The sequence below is a fragment of the Molothrus ater genome, chromosome 22 (assembly GCF_012460135.2).
Source record: "Molothrus ater isolate BHLD 08-10-18 breed brown headed cowbird chromosome 22, BPBGC_Mater_1.1, whole genome shotgun sequence".
Classification (NCBI taxonomy): domain Eukaryota; kingdom Metazoa; phylum Chordata; class Aves; order Passeriformes; family Icteridae; genus Molothrus; species Molothrus ater.
The window spans coordinates 3,102,464-3,123,530 of record NC_050499.2 but is presented as its reverse complement, the minus strand read 5'-3'; the positions used below and the strand labels follow the sequence as shown (position 1 = coordinate 3,123,530).

Below are 21,067 nucleotides of genomic sequence, written 5' to 3'. Positions count from 1 at the left end.
GGAGGAGGAGGAAGAGGAGGAGGAGAAGTGGCAAAGGTGCTGGGCGAGCCGGTTCTTCGGGCAGCAGTCCGAGGCTCACTTGGGCGAGGAGGCGCCGGGGGGGGCCCGGCTGTACCCCACTCCCGCACGCTTGTCCCGAGGCGGGGGCAGTCCAAAAACCAATAAAAACCCCAAAAAAACACCCCCGAGGCGAGCTAGCAAAGGTGTCCAGGCGCAAGAAGGCACAGCGGGCAAAACCCTTCGGGATGCCCTGCAGCTCCTCTCCTCCCGCCCCGCTGCCAGGGGACTGCTCCAGGCGGGATGCAGAACGCGGGGATGTCAGGCTGCCGGAGCCCCTGGCTGGCCTCAGCGGCGGGCGGGGGGGATGCGGGGGGGCGGCGGCGACGGCAGCACCCCGGCCCCGGCCGGCAGCATCCCCGGGGTTGTCATGGCAGCGGCTCCAGCGCTGCCCGGCGCCTCGGCTCCCGCACGGCCCGAGCCCCGCACACGGGCGGGCGGGCGGGCGGCAGCGGGGCGGGATGCGCAGGAGGACACGCACATTAACCCCTGCCGCGCCGCGCTCTGCGGGGGCATGGCAAGACCCCCCCCCCCCCGCTCCTTTCTCCTCTCTCTCTCCCCCCTGCGCTTACCTGTGTCCCGCAACCAGCGCCGCACAACTCTCCCCTTTGCCCTCCTCTACCTCTGCACCTTCCCCATCCCAGGCGGCAAAGTCACTGTGCAAGAGGGGAAACTGAGGCACGGGTAATATCCCCCCCCTTCCCCCCCAGGCAGGTGATGATGAGGAGAGGCAGGAGCGTGTCCTCCTGGTCCCCTGCACCTCGCAAACACAGCGTGAGCTTAAGTGGCAAATTCCTCCCCAGCCGCAAGCACGGTCCCCGTGTACTTTTTATCAGCTCATAATTTAACAAATATCACATTTGCTTATGCCGAGTAATTCCTCCTTCCCTCCGCTAGTGGCTAGACACATTAATATTTCCAGGCACAGTTCCATGCTGGTAAAAAGGTGCTGGGGAGCATCCTCAGAGTAGAGAGTCGTGGAGGCAGCAGTCAAATCACAGCTCTTGGGGTCCTGCACCCCTCAAACCCCCCAGCTGTCACAGCCCAGCCTCAGGGAACACCAGATCTCCGCCCTTGCTGTGCCCAATGCCTTCCCTGCTTTGCCTTACCCAAAAATCCTCCCTCCATTCCCCCACCGTGTGCTCGGCAGCTTTTGCACGGCACCAACGTGGGGTGGTGGGGTTTGTTTTGTGGGGTTTTTTTTTGTTGTTTTTGAGTTTGCTGCTGGCAACCTGAGCTGGATTCAAACCGGTGACCTAGATGTGAAAGGATCCGTAGCCCGTTACTAATCCCTGGAGTCTCCGAATCCCCTGTAAACTACTGCTTAATTCACTAACTGTGCTATTTAATCTCTAAAACATTATGAGCTGTGCCGGGCAGAGGAAACACTCCATCAAATAAAGCTTTATTATTATTGTGCATGCTGGCTGGTCATACGAGAAGGGGATTGCTCTGCAAGTCTCTCTACTTTTTCCTTGTCTGAAGGTTCTCTGCTCCTTGAATTTAGCGCTGGTGGGACGTGCTGCCTCCAGCCCTGTGTTTTCCCAGAGGAAACAGCAGCTTTGCCCAGCTCTTGGCACAAGGACTTTAATCCCCGCAGCGAACTCGGCTGTCAGAACTGGCAAGGGAGGGGGGAACGCCGCATTCAGCGGATCCTTTGGGGCCACAAATGACATGGGAGGGGTCTCTGAAACCTCACTGCGTAAGGAGAGACCGTCAGAGGCAGGGGAAAAGGCTGTCCAGGGCTGGGTACAAGACAGCAGAGAATAAAACACAGCAATCCTGCTGGTGGCTGCGGCATCCAGGCACCCCTGGCAGGATGGGGACCCCCCGGGATACCTGCAGCACCATCACACAAGAGCTCGCTCTTTGTGGGGCCGCTCCTTTGAATGGGCAGAGACCAACTCCTGTGTCAGCAAAAGCAGAGGGATTCCAATAACCACCGCCAGTTAACCTCTTAACACGGAATTCAGCCCCGCATCGCCAGGAGCATCTGAAATTACGAGCTAAAAAACACCTCCCTGCACTGAAAGCACGCGAGGCTGGGGCAGATGTGACCTGCAGAGCTGTTCCAGCCCTTGCCAGGGCTGAATTTGGCCCACTGTTAGGAGATCATCAGCAGCATTGTTTGAAAATCCCAAGGAATTTACATCCAATATGCTCCTGCATACTAAAGCCCGGCAGAATCCCTGCTCTCCCTCCCTCTCTTGCATACATACAATGTACATATAAATCAGCCTGTCACAGCTCGTCTCTTTTCTGACAGCAGTAATTGCTTCGGACTATAAAAATATCTATAGACAATAAACACAACGCGGGAAAACAGCAAAGAGAAAACCAAATCAAGGTTCCTTTAAATAATTCAGTTGCTCCAGCAGCAGTGGAGCCAGCAACTGAGTCCAGCTGTGAAGGTTCAGCAGCGAGAGAAAGAGAGCTTTGTAGCCTTCTCTGGGGATGAGAGAGTCTTTTTTCCTTCATTGGGTTTTGACCACAGCAGCAGCAGAGTTTGCTGCACACGGGCTGAGCCCATCTGAGCACCAAACAGCCTCTCGCTTTCAGCTTCTTCCCTTTCTTCCTACTTAGGTGAAAGTCTTTTTTTTTTTCCCCTCCTCGTTTCGAGCAACAGGCAGGAGGCAAACACAACGAGCCGAGCACAGCACGTTCGAGGTGTGTCTTTATCTCCGTATCCATCTCACTGCTCTCCTTCCCAGCAAGGCTAAAGGCCCCCCTCTCCTGGCAGAGACCACAAACAGGGCAGCAGGAGCAGCAAGGGCTGGACAGGGTGGGAAGTGATGCACGACAAGGATGGAGCCAGGAGAAGGATTTTCCCCGTGGGAGATGGCAGCTGGACGGGAGGATGCTCTGAAAGCCTGGATGGAGAAGGGGTCAGAAGGAGCAAGGCCCTGGGGGTTTGCTTCCCAAAGGAGCATCTCTGTGGATAGCTGGGGAGGAGGAGTTCAGAGGCAGAGCAGGGAGCAAATCAGTCCCAAAAATGTCCCACAGGGAAGAATGGTGGCATTTGGATTGCTGCAAGGGACCTCGACTCCTTCTGCAAGGACCCTCCCAGCAAACACTACCCCAGTCTCGGGCTTTTCATGCAGAACCAAGCCTTAAGCAGCTAATCTGCAGATCTGGTCCCAAAGGCCGATAATCAGATGCAAATTCGCAGTTCAAGTTCCTCTATCAAGGGAAACAACAACATCGCTGCATTTTCTCCTGCTTCCTCCGAAGTCTCCAGCAGGACTCTGTCTTCTATTTTATTGTAGCTGCTTGCAGGTCCAAATTAAAGATCCTCCCATCCTGCAGACCTGTCTGCAAACCTATATCCACACAATCCTACACCTCCCCACACCAATGGATTTCATTCCTGGAGAACAAAAAACTACTTTCAATAAGTAGGTCATAGCAAGGCAATTCGTACAGCCAGATTTTCCTTTTAATTCCTTTTTTTCCCTTTTCAGGGAGTTGATAGATGGCAATCTATAGCCCCAAAGTGGAAATTTATTTTTAATCTGAAACGGCCAAATATGATCAGAAACGTAATTTATGCTCGAGACACTCTCGTTCCTTCCGAATGAAAACACGATTTTACAACGGCAGCCGTGCTATCGCATACCACATTATTCTCCAATAAGCTCCGAGTTGCACAAAAAGTGCTTAATTTCCTTGGCATTCGTCAGGTGAATGACACACGAGTCCGGGGGAGCTTTTCCTGAATAACTGCTGAGCTCTCCGTGTCCACAGCCATTCACCGAAGCCACAAAGGACGCGGGCTCTAACTCCGCTCACTGCCTCGTTTATGCCCTCGTTAGCGGTGGCCCCAATTAAAGAACAATAATTGGGAGCCTTACTTGGCCGGAGCCGTTCGGAGCCCTTCTCGCCCCAAAGGCATTCCCGCTCCGAGCTGCAGGAATCGCCTGTTCGGGGCTGTTTCTGGGGCAGGTTTTGGAATGCAAGCAGCATCCTCATGGGCGCTCAATCCCTCCCAGGCAGGGACTCCCAGCACCCTCCTCACGGTGCTTAAAAACAACGCAGGAGACCCCATTAATCCCTGCTAGAGACGCTGTTAATATTTAACTGCAGTTTAGATAAACTTACAGGAACCATCCTATTAAATTTCAATAAAATGTGCTTTTGGGAGCCTTCCCCTAAAGCCACGCTGCCCTGCTCTGCCTGCACTTTGCACCAAGTGCCTCGCAGTAAAAAAAAAAAAAAAAAAGAACATTTTGTTTGCCCTTTAAAAAACTGCTGGGCTCGGGTTTGTCGCTTGCTCTCATCGTGCTCAGGGACTTTGGAATTTTCAAGCACGAATTAACTCCTTCCAGGGCACCCTCAGCAGAGCTGCAAAGCCTCAGCCAAGGGGCTGGAGGAGCAGGTGCCCTGGAAAAGGCTGCAAATCTGCCCCAAACTGGTGCTGCAAAAGCCAGCACAGGGCTGATCTCCCTGCACCACCTCACCAGGTAACCTGAACCCACCCAAGGAAAGCCAAAATGCCCCACAGAGCACTGCCAGCCCTAATACACAGCAGCATCCTTGAGGATACTCAATGAGAGGAACAGTGGATTTGTCTTTCCAAACCAGCTGTGGGGGTGCTGGTGGATAAAGCCAGCACTGGGACAGAAAAGAAACAATGGGAAGGATTCCACTGATTGATGAATGGATAAAGAGGTTTCCTTTTGCAAATAAACTTTAGGTTTGCTGATCAATGAAATTAGATATTGGAAGATGAAAGAAATAATGGGGAAGAAAAACCTCTAAATTCCATAAGAATTAAAAATTAAAAGGGAGAGTTATACATTAGAGGGGAATCTCTAGTATCAGGTGTATCAGGAAGTCTGAACCTCTCAAGTACCTCAGAAATGGGGAAAGAGAGAAGGGAAATGTGGCTGCAAATTGGGATAAAAAGAGACCCTGGGGTCTCTCCAAAAATTGGAGAGACCCCAGGGGAATGCCCCATGGCCTCTGCCTTGATTGGAATAAAGTTCCAGGACTGCTCTGTCTCCTTTTTGGACATCAGCCTCTGGTATTTGTGGGTTAATTTTCCTGACGCTCAATATCTCATCCCTGGCAGTGTTCAAAGCCAGGTTGGATGGAGCAGCCTGGGCTGCTGAAGGTGTCCCCAGCCCCAGGGTTGGGGCTGGGTGAGCTTTGAGGTCCCTTCCAACCCAAACCATGCTGGGGTTGTTTGTACATTGCAGAGGGGCCAGGCAGTGCTGCAGCTGGGATCAGGAGGATGCAGAGCAGCCCTCAAGGCCTCACTTTCCCCTTTGGATTGGTCCTTTCTCCCACAGCCCTCAGTGTCTGGGCCTTTCACAGCAGCCCAGCCAGGCACTCACGTTTATGGAGTGACACCTCTGCAGGTCCAGGCTCCATATCAAACATCTATGCAGAGAGTTAAAAAACTGATCAAAGAGCTACCAAGCCACACTGGCAACGTGAGAATTATGAACTGGGATTGATCCTTGGTACAAATCAATATTGATTTCACATAAATCTGTTTCTCATGGCTTCCTTGTGAGCTTATGCTGCTGTATGAACAGCCCAAAGAACTTCTTTGATACAGACTCTGCATCTCCAGCAGAGTTTGATTGGCTCAGGTGCCAGGGACAGTGATGATGTGGGATAAAGCCGTGTCATTATCCATCTAATGGCATTTGATAAGTGTGTGACATTAACCCAGAGCTCTACAACTCAATCCCTGCAGTCAGTGAAAAGGGGAAAAAGCTGAATGAGCTGAAAAGCAAAGCCAGACACTCCTCAGATCTCACCATGGATATTTGACAGCTCCAGCACGGCTCCCTTAAATGTGAAAACACAAGGTTCTACCCCCTCTGAGGCTCTGCCCACAGTCTGGGGGCTCTGTGCTGGTTAACTGTTTGGAAAAGCAGCTCCAAGAGTTGCTGCACCTCCTCCTGGGATGGTCCCAAGGCAAACACACTGAGCCAAGCCTTGCCCAGCCCATCTGGATATCGCACACAGCCTCAACTGCAGGGAGCAGCAAAAAGCCTGGCAGTTCCACCCTCTCCATCTCAGTTTCCCCCCCAAACCCTTTCTGAACAGAAAACTGCTCAGTCCCTACAAAACCAGGGGAAGCAAACAACAGAGGAGGAGCACATACCTCAGTTTAGATGACCACCTTCAACAAAAAGCAAATAGCAAGAGCAGAGCCCCTAAAATCCCTCTTTTAGACTGAGTGTGCTCAGTTGTGCTGGGTGAAAGCCCAGCCCACTGCCAGGTGTTTTGCATCCTTGGAATCAGCCTCTCCTGATCTCCCTATTGCCTGCACCTGCCTCCAGACTGGGAGCAGCCACCTCCAAACCAAGCTGTCCTTTCTGAGTCCCCACCAGCTGCTGCCCAAAATGGGCTTTTTCCCATTTTCACCCCAGATCAGCACCCATCTTTTGCCAGCCTGCTTCTCTGAAGTTGCCAAATTGCTCGAGTACATTCCTTGGGAAAAACCTCCAGGCTCGTCGCCGTCTGCCTGTATCAGTTTGAGTTCTGCCACCGGTCCTCTGACCCTCACTGGCTCTCTGCATCCAAGAATAATATTAATAATAGTCATGCCATTAAGCAAGATGCTTGGTTTGAATTTGAAGATTTTGAGAAATGATCTCATAAATTTAATTCCCGGGGTACCATCTTTGAGCGTTAACAGGCACAGTCGCCTCTGAATTCTGGGAAATGAGCATAATTACATGGAGATCGACAAGGCACAAATGCCAAGAATTCTGTTAACCTTTAATACTGCAAAAAAACTCTCCCCTTGTAATTATCTCTTTCCTTTGTCTTAAATGTTACTGATGAATATTTAGTGGGATAAGCAAATAAAAGGAGGCTGAGGGGTGCAAGGAGGTGCAGTTCCCTGTGGGGTAAGTCTGAAAACCTGAAAACCTCACAGCATCGTTGTGGGTCAGGGGAGGATGGGAGCCCAGGTCACAAAACTGCTCCATGGGACAATCACACCCCCGTGGTGACACACAGCCACGACGGAGCCAGCAGAGGGGAATTTGAGTTACTACAAAATCCAGATTAACTCCCAGCACTGCTGCAAATGCACCTTCAGCCAGGTCAGTGAAGAGTGATCCCACAGCCCTCAGTGGGATGGGCTCAGGTGCCCTTTCTCCAAACGGAACTTTGGCTGGGAAGAAAAATTCCCAGGTAAAAAACACATCACCTTTCAAACACATCCTCCCTAGGGCTGCAAATGGCACTGCCCTCTTGCTGCACATGGAGCCTGATGGAAAGAAGATTTTCTCCCGGTGTGAACTGCATTAATATCTGTCAGAGCTCTGGCATTTCTGCCTATAATGATGAAAAATATGTGCCGAGAGTGCGGGGTGCTCTCAGCATCGCCTCCCTCCCCATGAAGTGAAATTAGAAGCAGCTGCTCCTGCTCCCGTCCTCTTTACAGCCCTACAACATTATCTGGGGAAGATTATTATTTGGGAGATGGTGTGGAGATAAGGGAGCCCCGTGACCCATCCGTATTCCAGCGGTGCCCTGCTGCAGACAGGGCTCAGCTCTCCCCTCCCCGCAGCTGCAGACTGGTGGAAAGGTCACTCTCCTCTCTTAATGTCGTGTCAGAGCCACCGCTGAGGGAACACGGCAAAGGGAAAGGCTCATCTCCCCCACTGGGTGGAGAAAATCCAGCTCTGTCCTGGGAGGAGTGTGCCAGGAGGAGCTGGTTGGGCTCTACCCACCTGCAATGCCAAATGCCTTCAGAGCGCTCTCCAGGAGCTCTGGAGGGGCTGGAAGGAGCTTCCTCCTGGACTTGAAGGTGCTGCTCTCAACCACACCCCAAGAGCAGCTGGACCTGCTGATTTGGGTGGGCAAGGAGGCAGCGAGCCCTGTGCTGTGGAGGAGAGGGATTGCAGCACACCCCTGTGCCTGTCCCAAAATACTGAAGGCATCAGGGGGACAGAGGATATCACAGCCACGAGTGTGCCAGTCCCAGATCCCAAATTAAGCAATGCTTTTTGGGCCACTGAGGCTGTGAGCTGGCCTACCCAGAAGCCCCAGAGAGGCTGGAGCAGTCACAGAGCAAACTTTCCTTCCAGCCTCAAGGCCAGACCTTTACACATCCCCTCCTCCCTTGTTCCAGGAGGAGAGAAGCCAAGGCAGTATTTATCCACAGAAGACTGGGGAGAAAAATGAAAGAGGCGAGTTCATTAAGTCCAACACCTCCCTCTCCTGTGAGGGCTCTGCCCTTGGAGGGGAGGAACAGTCCCAGCCCAGGAGCAGGGCTGTGGGCAGCAGTGAGGGCTGCAAACCTCCCCGAAAGAGGTGACACCACAACCACCTCAGACCTGGGGTCCCAGCAGCTCCAGCCAGCCCCCCAGCTACTCCTAACCTCAGAATGTGGCAGATGTTTGCTCTCCTCCTTTCCCTTTCTCTTTCCCTTCCCCTGCCTTCCACTGGAGCGAGGTTTCTGGTCTCCAAGCTGCTTTTATGCCCCTTTAAAAGGTTATAAAAGCTGTCTTTATATTCCAATAAAGGGATGTAAAAACAACCTTCTTTGCAGTTCAATAAACGTGCTTAACTTTTCCCCCCATTAATATTTCTTTGCCTCAATGCCATGTGCACGTGTGGGCTGCTCCAGGACATGGAGGAGGATGGGGCTTTGGGCACCACATCCCAAGGCAGGAGAAAGCAGAGCATCCAAGGGAGAGGGACCAAGGGGCTGTGCTGGGGGCACCCAGCACCCTGCTGGAGGCAGCTCTGGTGCCAGGCAAAGACAGGCAACATAATCTGAGTTGCTGTCCAAAAAGGAGAGAGATGAGGATGCAACCTCAGTGGATATTGTGCTGGTGCATTTACTCCAAAGAAAATTCCTCCTGGAAGCAGGCGTGAGCTCAGGGAAGGACTGTGCTGTCCTTTGAGAAAAATTCAAGGGATGAACTATAAATCAGGGGGTAAAGAGCTGCCCAGCAGGGTTTTTCCTCTTCTTGCAAAGGCCTGTGGATGTAAGGGATGATGAACTGCAGCCACCCTGTCCCCATCCCTGCACAAAGCAGCAGCTGCACGCTCAGGGCTGTGCCACCTCTCTCCTGGGTGACAAGGGACACGTCACTTCACCCTGCACTGCCAGCCCCCTGCTCTTGGCAGCACCATTTAGACCTTACAGGCCATGGGTCAGGAGTTGTCCTGTCCAGAACAACAGTGGCACAGGAAGCCTGACAGGCCCCTGCTCCCCATGCAGCCTCCAGGCACAGCTCTAATTATTATTTACCGTTCGTGCAGCCATCCCGTGGCTCGCAATCCGTCTTTCTCAAAAGCGTCCTTTTCCTTGGAAGAGGATCTAAACCTGTCCTGCTGCTCGTCCAACAGCCTCTCCAGGCATTAAAACAAGGAGGTTTATTATTTTTGGTGACAGCCTGTTCTGCAAGGTGAACACAACTCGAATGAATCAAACCGACTTGGATTTCATACATCATCCCCCAGCAGCACCAACGTGAAGGGCAGGAGGGGTTTGGCTGCCGAGTGCAGAGCAAAGCAAGGAGTTTATTGAGTTTATTGGTGCTGATCTCTTGGTGATCGGGAGCCTCTGGGGTGCTGGGACCATGGGGGCTGGAGGGAGATGTGAGTCCATAAACAGGGCAAGCTGGAGATAGCAGTTACAGGAGCTGGAGCGGGAGCCCAGCAGCAAGGCAGTGAGAACCTTCTAACTGTGCTCCCACTCTCTGACCTTGTTTCTCCCCTTCCTGCCCCTGCACAGGTACTGGGGATGGGGACCAAACTCTGAGCAGGGCAGATGCTCTTATCATAAAATCCCAGAATGGTTTGGGTTGGAAGGAACCTCCCACCATGAGCACCTTCCACTGTCCCAGGTTGCTCCAAGCCCTGTCCAACCTGGCTTTGGACACATCCAGGTCAGGGACAGCCACAGCTCCTCTGGGAAACCTGTGCAAAGGCCTCACCACACCCACAGGTAGGAATTTCTTCCTGATATCCAATCTAACCCTGCCCCTGGCCAAGGGGCTCCTTGCCTCACCACACACCCTGTCCCATCCCACCCAGGCTGAGCCCTCCCTGCCACCTCCAGCTAATTAACCTAGCTAATTGCCTTTGCCAGGCTCCTTTTAAAGGCAGTGGGAGAATGATGAGGGTGAAGGGAGAGGGTGAGCATCCAGGGCTCCCTGGGGAGCTCAGAAGCATTTACAGTCCCTGGCACAGGAAAATCCATACTCATCTTGGCTCTGGGAGGCAGGGCTGCCCTCCCACACTCCTATTAGCAATTCCCAATCATCTTTTATTAGGCCTGCATTGATTTGCTGCTCATTTCGGTGGGAATGAAGAACTAAGAGCCTCAGCCTGGCCTCAGCTGAGGAATCCAGGCACAGAGCAGATGGAGCCAGAGGAGATCTTGGGAGATGCTGCCCCGGGTTCAGCTGAGCCATTACACAGCAGCAGCAGAGCTGTCCTTTCAAAACAGCCTTTCACATCCCACAAAGCTGGGAAACACATGAGGAAAAGGGATCAAGGGCAGGAGGGGCTGAGGCTCCCCCTGATCTGTATTTAGGGTGCTCCTTTCATACTGGGGAGGGAAGCACTGTCTAGCAGGGATTCCTGGGAGAATTCACCTGGATCCCACACTCCAACCCCCAACACTGCAGAGCAGCTCGGGCCAGTTATTACCCCCTGGAGAAACAGTCTTCTAACACTACTCCAGTTTCCAAGCCAACATTTCCATGTAGCTTGTGAAACACAAATTCTGTTAGGAATCATCTGAATATTTTGTTCTAATAATGCCATAACACCAGCATACCCATTAGCACATACACAGAAAGGAGTATTTGAATATCAAAACAAAGCAAATTTACAGTCATTTTTTTTTCTTCTCCTGGCAAAGGCATCACTGCTAGTTATCAGTTTCCAACTGTTTGCACCACAGCTTTTCCATGTGTGTCCCTGCTGTCATCAAACCTGCTGCTCCCTGCACCCTGTGTCCTGAGATAACCTGAGATGTGCAGCGATGGCTACAAAAGGGCCTCACAGCCCCCAGGGAGGAGAAGGGCTGAGAATGACAGGGTGGCAGAGGACATGGTGGGAGATGCAAATCTCCGGCTGTGTGAGCCACAGATGAATTCCTCTGCACCCAGCAGCTCCCTCATAACACATCACAACATCTACCTCACCCCATCCTCATCACCCTCAACACCCACCTCGTCCCATTATTGCTCTCACCTCATCCCATCATAGCACCCACCTCATCCCATCATAACACATCACAACAGCATCCCTCTCACCCCATCCTGGCACCCACCTCATTCAATCATGGCAACACCTCACCCCTTCCCAATGCCCTGCTCATCCCATCACAGCACCCACCTCATCCCATCATAACACATCACAACAACATCCACCTCACCCCATCCTAGCACCCACCTCATCCCATTATTGCTCCCACCTCATCCCATCATGGCAACACCTCACCCCATCCCAATGCCCATCTCTTTCCATCACAGCACCCACCTCATCCCATCCTAGCACCCATCTCATCCCATTATTGCTCTCACCTCATCCCATCATGCACCCAACTCATTCAAACAAGGCATCCACCTCACCCCATCACAACATCCACCTCTTTCCATCACAGCACCCACCTTATCCCATCCTAGCACCCACCTCATCCACCTCATCCCATCATGGCAACACCTCACCCCATCCCAATGCCCTCCTCATCCCATCACAGCACCCACCTCATCCCATCCTAGCACCCATCTTATCCCATTATTGTTCTCATCTCATCCCATCACAACACCCACCTCATCCCATTACTGCTCTCACCTCATCCCATCATGCACCCACCTCATCTCATCACAACATCCACCTCTTTCCATCACAGAACCAACCCCATGCCAGCAGTCTGAGGTGGGAGGACGCACTAAAACCCACTTTTTTTTTGCATTTAGAGTTAATTATATGTATTTTTTTTAGAATGCCCCTGCATTTAGCAAGCCAGAGCCACTCTCTAAAACACCCCAGGAAATCCAAAGCCGGGGGAGCGGATTCAGAGGAGAACAGCTCACAGTGCCTGTGGTGAGGCAGATGAAAGCTGAGGGCTGCATCCTTGGATGTGCCTCACTTCAGACAGAGCGGGAGGAAATTCAGACACTCTTAAAATTCTGCCCCAGATCTGCCAGCATGGAAACTTTCCCTCTGCTTTGAACCAGGCAGCTGAATTCTCTCCCTGGGAAGCGGCTGCCTCCAGGCAGTGTGCAGGAGGTGATGGAAGAGGATTTGGGATATGGGCAGGGTCCAGCACTGCCTGGGGGTGGCCAAGGTGATGCTGCAGGAGTGACTGTCACCCACCCAGGTGATGCTGGGGCTGTGGCACCCAGGATCCTGAGTAAAACAAGAATAAACCTTGCCACCAGGAAACAAGGGTTTGCTTCTCTGCATGTGTTCTGATGCCAGTTACAAGCATGTAAGGAGCAAATTGGGTCTGAGCCAGAGGGTCTGAGAGCAGCAGCTCCTAGGGATCCACTGCCCATTTTTCATTTCTTGCTTTTTTTCTCTCTGTTTACCTCCAGGAAGTCAGGGAACAAGACAGGGAGATGAAATCTGGAACCCCGTGAGAGGTGAAGTCCTGTAAGGAATGTGCTGCTGAATTCCCCTTTCCCTGCCCATCACTGGGTGCTGGTGTCACACCGCAGACAGAGGTGCAGGAATTTTGTCCCACACTGAACTGGGGCTGCCACAGCCCCTGCTGGCACCCACTGTGCTTTTTGCCTGGCATCAGTGCACAGCTCACAACCAGAGCGGGCCAAATTCCTCCCTGGGGTAGCTCAATTAAAGTCAATGATGGCACACCAGGGATGAACCTGGCCCACTGGCCTGAGCTGGAGTCCACAACAAGTCCAGCTGGCAACTCAGAGGCAGCAGGAAGGATCCCTGGCACCAGGAACAGCGCTGGGAGCTGTGGTCAGCATTTGCGAGTGGGAGACTCAATAAACCCAGGGCTAAGTAAACCAGATCTGAAATAAATAACAACCAGCATTCCACCTCTTCCAAATGCTGCAGAGATCCGCCCAAATTGTTCTTCCAAGCCCCATGTGTGGTGGGGACATTTCATTAGCCCTGTTACACTGACAGGGAAACAGGCACTGGGAGCCTAATAATAATAAAAATCCATTCTGTTACAGTGCTTGTTGTGTATCCCAAATAGCAGCTCCAAAAGGCAGGGAAATGGCTGGGCTGGTTTTACTGGAGTCAGAGGGATGGAAATGGGCAAGGAGGGTGGTGATTAGCTTCAGGTCACTCATCAAGATGAAGTTTGCTGAGTGGTGCCACCAGGCCACATCCAGGCTGGGCTGAGGGGCTCGAAGGTGCAAGCAGGATGGATCAGGGGAAATGCTGTTCCACAGCTGCTAACTGAAGGAGAGTCAGAGCATTCAGAGAATCCCAGAATCATTAAGGTTGGAAAAGCCCTCCAAGGTCATCAAGCCCAACCTGTGACCAATCCCCAACTTATCACCCAGCCCAGAGCACTGAGTGCCATGTCCAGGTGTTCCTTGGACACCTCTAAGGATGGGGACTCCAAACCTCCCTGGGCAATGCTCAACAACCCTTCCCATGAAGGAATTCCACCTGATGTCCAACCTGAACCCCTCTGGCACAGCTTGAGGCTGTGTCCTCTTGTCCTGTCCCTGTACCCTGGGAGAAGAGGCTGACCCTCACCAGCCTGCACCTTCCTGTCAGGGAGTTGTAGAGGGTGAGAAGTCCAACCTGCCTGCACCAGGCCAGAGGAATCTGCAGCAGCTCAGATCCCTCTGCCCACCCAAACCCATGCCAACAGACCCCAGGGAAGTCCCCACCAAAACTTTAATGTGGCTTTATGTAGAGCTTGCGGGGTGTGATTGCCCAGCAATTGTGGTGTGATTACACCACAGCTCTGCTTCCCACACCTGCAATTTTCACTCTACTCCTACAACTTCAAGGCTCCATGGCTGCAAATTAATTAAAGTGTAAGTGCAAAATCAGTGGTGCCACTGAATGTTATAAATACCCTTCCATGGTGACCAGGAAGCCAAAGCCACAATTTTGGAGATGGAGGTAACGTTAAGAGCTGAAATGTAGTGAAATTCCAGTTATAGGGACAAGTGGGAGGTGGTGAGGTTATCCAAAAGCTTTACCACGGTGTAATTACACTGTATTCATCAGGTAATTACAGCCCTGCTATTATATACTACAACTCTCCATTCCCTGCCTAATCCCACGAGGTAGATCCAGAGGGATAAAAGGCAGCAGCAACAGACACCTGACTGCTGCAAGAAGGAATGATGGACGTGGACTGACAGGGAGAGCAAAAGGAGAGGGGGTAGGAATGGAAATGCTCCAGGTATCCAGAGCAATCACTCACACCCTGAGCAGCCCCAGGTGCATTCCCACTCTCTGATGCTCCAGGGATTCGCACCACAGAATGAGGAAGAGCCAGACTTGGCTGCTTGGGATCTATTGAGGAGGTAAAAGCATCCATCAAAAGCCAATCTGCTTTGGGAAAGCAGAGAAAGAGGTTACTCCGGATTAATTTTTCACTTCCAAAGCTTTATGAGGAGTTCTGAAAGTGTCAGGTCGCTTCAATATTTTCTGAACGAGAAGCTCAGCGCTGGTTCCAAACTCCTCTGTTTGGATTGTCAGGTAATTTGTACCCAAACATTTCAATTAAAAATTTCTGTTGGCTCATCTGTTTGGGTTTTTCCTCTGGGGAGAGAGATGGAGGACTTGGAGGTTTTGCTTATTTCCAAATTTCTGTCATTTTGATGCCTTATAAGCTACTTTAGGGTTGAACAGGGAGGGGGAAACTTAATAACCCATTGCAGGGAGAGCACCCAGCCCTGGCTGAGGGGTGGATTCATCCCTACAGCCCTTCCCCTGTGGCACATCTGAATATCCCTGGGTCCCCAGGGAATTTTTTTTTTCTGGCAGCAGGGCACCGGTGGAATCCCGTCCCTGGAGGAATTTAAAAGCTGTGTAAAGCTGGTTAAGTGGTGGGTGTGGCAGTGCTGGGGAAAAGGATGGACTCAGTGATCTTACAGGGCTTTTCCAACCTAAATTATTCCATTCCGCTGTTTTCTATTCTATTCTATTCTATTCTATTCTATTCTATTCTATTCTATTCTATTCTATTCTATTCTATTCTATTCTATTCTATTCTATTCTCTGATTCTATTTTCAATTAATCTCTTCTCTTCTCTTCTCTTCTCTTCTCTTCTCTTCTCTTCTCTTCTCTTCTCTTCTCTTCTCTTCTCTTCTCTTCTCTTCTCTTCTCCTCTCCTCTCCTCTCCTCTCCTCTCCTCTCCTCTCCTCTCTCTTTCTCTTCCATTCCATCCTGTTCCATGATTTCCAGGGTTTTCCTCCACCCAGACCAGCTCAAGGTTCCTGTTCCACAAGGCTGGGTAAGCATTCAATGGAACAAATCCCACCCTGCTCCACGGGGTCCCATTTGGAGTTCCAGTGCTCCATGACCTTATTTAACACTACCCCATCCCCAAGGCAGCCCAGCCCAGCCCAGCCCAGCCCTGATGTTCCTCGCAGGTCTCCTACTGCTCCCTCCTTCCCCCTGATCCTGTTTTCCTGCTGCTATTTGCATTCATATTTCCCCAGCAGATGGGCACAGGAAGGGATGTACAGAACTGTGTCCATGGTGGAGTCCAGCAGGGTCTGGAATAACCCCAGCCCTTCCTGTTGCACAGCATAGCACAGAAAATGAAGACAATTCCCCTTTGGTGCTCCCAAAACATTTACACAGAGCAGACGTGGGCATGGAAATACAATCAGATGGGACACAAACTGTGTTTTTGCTGGGATTTTTTTTGCTGTTTGGGTTTGGTTTTTTCCTTCTTTTTCTTTGTTTTAAGTCAAGCTGGACCAAATTCTTTATCATCTGCTCCTGCAGAAGCCGCGCAGGATTTGTGGAGCCACAACGAAAGAGAAGGAGCAAATCCCTGTGGGATGCCAGAATGCATCCCAAGGGAGCAACTCACAGAGTTGCATCCACGTGGACTGGCTCTAATCCCTCTGGGTGCAGTTTCATCCACTGAAATCCATCCTCTGCAAGGTGCCAAGCACAGCTGCCATGGGAAATAAGGGCTGAGCCATTGCTGGAATGATCTTACAGGAATGATCCTCATCTCCATTAGGGGCTCAGCTAAGCCATGGAGCCTTAAAGTTGATTATACCTTTCATTAGGAATGACTGAATGATGTTTTAAAGCTGGAAAATGAACTCGCAGCTAAGAGGAAACACTTTCTTGGCGAGGCCGTAGAGGAGGTTCCCCACGGAATAGATGCAGCTGTGAGAGTCAAAATTAAATTGATATTAGAAAATTTCCTGAGGGGGAAAAAAGTCATCTGGTGCCTGCAGAAATGGTATCACACAGAGAGCTGACTAGGAAATGGAAAGCTGCTGAAACTCAAATATATGTGTGTGTGTATATATATATATGTCTATATATGTTTGAATAAAAAAGAAAATATCCTCTAACTTCCCATCTCAGCAGAACTTTCCAAAAAGTAAAATTTTCATGGAAGAGATTATTTTTCCCCCCGTTTACCTAATACAAGGACATTCCAGCTAACTCCCTGCTCCTGAAAGAGTAATCTGTGTCCTGTAGATGGGACAGAATATGGCAAGTTGCTTCCAGTGGGTTTTAGGGTTTGGGGTTTTGGGGTTTGGTGCTTCCCACTGCGTCCCAGCAAGTCTCCCTGGCCAGCAGGGACAACTCCTGGCCTAGCCATCAGACAACTGAACCACTGAGCTCCTTCCAGGCAATCACCTAGATTTAGATTTGCCCAATGGAAAATCAATTTCTCTGGATAAAAGTTAAAAGCATCCCAGGAATTTTGCAATAAAGGCACTTTCTGTGCAGAAATGTACATTGATGGAAGACCAACAGGCTCTGACTGATCTGGTCTGGTTGAAGATGTCTCTGATGACTGCAGGAGATTGGATTAGGTGAGCTTTAAGGTCCCTTCTGACCCAAACCATTCTGGGATTCACAGCCAGGATTCCAAAGGCGGCTTTCTCCATCTCCATGCTGCTTGGGAATGAGCAAACGGAGCAAAGCAAAAGGATGCAGATACAAAAGCACAGGTGGACACAGGAAAATCCCTCTTGTATCAGCCTCCCTTGTGTCCCTCCACGCAGACAGAGGCACCAGGAGCCTGCACATTTCCATTTGCACCCACGGGGAAGAGCAGGGACAGCTCCAGCCACATCCACAGCAGGAACCTTTGGATCAGATAAACAAAAAGCCGCTGATGGCAACAGCTCCTCTGCTGCTCCCGTTGCCTGCTCACAGTTCACTCTAACAGCCCCCAGAAAGGGACACACATTCCTTCAGCATTTATCCAAGGAAAGCCGGAGGCTCTGTGGGGAGCACAGCCTGGGGGCAGCTGGAGGGGCGCTGCCAGTGCCCCCGCCCTGCGGCATCGCTCCGGGACACGGCGCTCAGCCCAGCCCAGGGGCACATCCACAGCCCTGGCTCTGCCTCAAACACCATCTCTCCCTTACTGCCTTAAATAAAAGCTTCCAGCACTGCTGGCTCCCTCCAGGAATGAGTCAAAGCTCCCTGCAACACAGGGCCACCCCTCCATCACCGCAACCCAGCACAGCACAGCACCAGACTCCTCCAAAATTCCCATTGGGAGCACCTCCATAGCTCCACTGCTCCAAATTAGACCCCTGCAAGCCTTCACTTTGACCTCTAAAATAAAAGCAGTCATAATTAAGATGATCTGGGTTTATTAGCTGGCAGATTGCAGATGTATTTCCATATTTTTTTGTGCAACCCCAGCATCTCAAAGCTGCTGCTCACCCAAAGCCTGGATTCCTCTGCAATTGCACGGTGCCCGTAACATTAAAGAAAACATCAACTCTGATGAGACCACTGAGACCTGCAATAAAAACAGGAGGGCTGGTTGTACCAGACACATCTGCTGCCAGCACCCTCCTCCACACCTGACTCCTGCTCTCCAGGCTGGAATCCAAAGGGGTCACAAGACCCTCAGGGAGCCCCACACCACCCCCCTGCCTCTGACTGAATAGAACCATTGCCAAGCCAGAACTCAGAGGGTGGAAACTCCAAACATGTGCTCCCAGAGGCGGCTTGTGAGAATCTGCAAGGTAGCAGGGATGGAACGAGGTCAGAAAGGGAAAAATCAGTGGCAAAGAGGAGCCAGGACCTCGAGTCCAGGCTCTGAGAGGGAAGATAATAAAAAGGCATCATCCCTTTGCAGGCAGTGAATTGTTGCTGAAGCCCGAGGATCACAGACAGCCCTCTCATCTGAACGGAGCAGTCAAGTGAAGACATTTCCCAGCCATTAAGTCGAGCGATAAAGCACCCGCAGTAAAGTCAGGGAAGTGGAATTTATCATGGCACTGTACAGATTGTAGGGCCAGGAGAGAGCTGGCTCAGGTCAACAGGTTGACCTCTTGTGTTTGCTAAAGATCCTTCCCTTCATCACCTCCATTAACATCCCATCTCTGCGCTGCGGCCGGCGCCAGCGCTCCCTCCCTGGGGACTCTCCCCCTTCCCTCCTGACTGGGGGGCACTTTCTGAATAGCCAAGCAGAAAAAATTTCCCTTCCTTAGCTCCAGGCCATTAGTCCTTGTCCTACCACCTTTGGAGACCAGGAATAATTCCTTTTCTTCATTTCCAACATTGCCCAGAAGGTCTTTAGAGATTGTGATCCAATCCTTCCTCCTCAGGAGGTTTCTCCTCCTTTGCTAGACTGTAATTTAGGGCTGGAATGGGTCAGCCCAGCCTTGTGATGTGCCTGCTCTGAGAAGTCACCTCCACCTTCCAGGGAAGGAGTTTCATCCTCCCAAGGACGTTTTTCTCTTGCTCAGATCTGCATAGGGATCATCCTGCTCCTCCCAGCCAGTGATGCAGCTTTAAAGTCTGTTGCCCAGAGAAGCTGTGGCTGCCTCATCCCTGGAATTGTTCAAGGCCAGGTTGGATGAGGCTTGGAGCAACCTGGCCCAATGGATGTTGTTCCCACCTGTGTCAGGGGCTGGAATTTCCCACCCAAACCATTCTGTGATTCCTTTATTCTACAAAATCCTCTTTGGTTATGGTGTTCAATAAGGAAATAAATAAATTTTGAACAATGACATGCAGCCAGTAAGAGCAATTTGAGGCAGTCAAGGATGGCAAAAGTTCCTCCATATCCCTGTGATCTGAAATCTCAGCCATTCAACTCACATCAGGAAGGTTTTTGTTTGGGATCGATGACCTTGTTTAGACCGAAACCATCCAAGCCCAGCAACCTGCAGCACACAGAGGATGTTTTCTTGCTGTTGGTTGGCTGAAGTTATTCTCATTTACGCCTTTTTTCTATTTCCTAGCAGAGACAGCAGAATAACCGTCGGGAAGACAATTCCCAGGATGATTTCTGCCTTGTATCAGAGGAGCCAAAACGCGCAGATGAAAACTCTGCAAATGTTTTGCAAGGGAGCAGTAGCCCTTTTGAAGATGGCTGATTTCCCAGCACAAACATTTCATCCAGCCCTCAGAGTTCTTTGCAAAACAGTTTGAGCCCCACAAAAAAACAACCAACGAGAAAACCCAAAAAACTGTCAAAACATTGTGAAGGAGACTGAATTTTTCTGTTCATTTCAAAAGGAGCCATCAGCATCCAGGACCAACAGACTGGTGGGTGCATAACAGTGCATGGAATCCAGGTATTTGGCTTTTCTGCCTTCTCCATGCAAGAGCCAAGTGGTTGCAGTGCTCCTTGTACAGTACAGGGTCACCTCATCAAAGCTCCAAAATTAAACAACCAACCTTTCTGTACCCAAAAAGTGCAACCCAAAAAAATGCTGAACCCCAAATATCATAGAAATCCAGAATGGTTTGGGATCAGAGGGGCTTTAAAGCTCACGTGCTTCCAAGCATCTGCCATGGGCAGGGACACCTTCCCCTGTCCCAGGGTGCTCCAAGGCCCATCCAGCCTGGCCTTGGACATTCCCAGGGATGAGGCAGCCACAGCTGCTCTGGGCAACCTCTGCCAGGGCCTGCCCACCCTCACAGGGAAGAATTCTTCCTGTTATCCCATCTATCCCTGTCCTCTGGCAGTGTCAAACAATTGTCCCTATCCTGTCCCTCCATCCCTTGTCCCCAGTCCCTCTCCAGCTCTTCTGGAGCCTCTTAGGGTCCTGTCAGGGGCTCTGAGCCCTCCCTGGATCCTTCTCCTCTCCAGGTGAGCACCCCCAGCTCTCCCAGCCTCCGGAGCAGAGGGGCTCCAGCCCATGGATCATCTCCATGATCTCCTCTGGACTCTGCCCAGCATCTCCACATCCTCTTGCTATTGGGTGCCAAAAAAAACAAACAAACAAAAGATTTGATGCTATGCTGCTTTTTCCTCCCTGCCTTGACTACTTCCAACCTTCTCCCCTTCCCTTCTGCAGCCTGCCCTGCTGTCCCCAGGTCCCGCTGATGCCCACAGCCCCTCGGGCATGCGGATGGAGCTGCACAGGGAGGCCATGCAGGCAGCACAGGGGAGGGAGGCTGTGCTCAGGGGATGGAGGCTGTGCAGCGGATGGAGGCTGTGCAGGGATGGAGGCTGTGCAGGCAGCTCAGGGAGGGAGGCTGTGCAGGCAGCTCAGGGGAGGGAGGCTGTGCCGAGTCTCGCCCCTGTTTCCTCCTCTCCACCTGGTTGCTCATCCAGCTCCTGCCAGGAGCAGCGAGGCGAAGGCAGCGCCGGATGGATGGGCAGCGGCCGGCAGCACAGCACAGACGCTCCCAACAAGCTCCTGGGGTGCTGCCAGCCCCAGGCCTGTGTGCTCCCAGCTATTCCTGGCACCCCATCCCCTCACCTGGCTTGCTCGAGCACCAGGGTAGTGCTGGGGCATCATCATTCTCGAGGAGCAACAAAATCAAACTGCCAGACCATGCTCAGCAGGAGGAAAATGGATGTTATCGTACGCTCCCAGCTCACTTGCCAGAAAACCAGGCTAAAGCCAGGCTGATGTGGCCCCAAGCCTGAAGTCCCTCCTAGGACTAGCT

General features: G+C 51.5%; 1 protein-coding gene across 2 annotated transcripts in view; it reads right to left on the bottom strand.

The window, feature by feature from the left end:
- NTM (neurotrimin) overlaps positions 1-21,067 on the bottom strand; it is a 389,377-nt gene that overhangs the window by 146,944 nt on the left and 221,366 nt on the right. The window contains exon 1 of one of the 2 annotated variants that reach the window (XM_036397400.2): positions 80-463. The exons of the other annotated variant lie outside the window; for it this stretch is intronic. The gene's annotated coding sequence lies outside the window, so the exon portion shown is untranslated. Of the gene's footprint in view, positions 1-79; positions 464-21,067 lie in introns of those variants that run through there. 2 annotated transcript variants of the gene reach the window in all.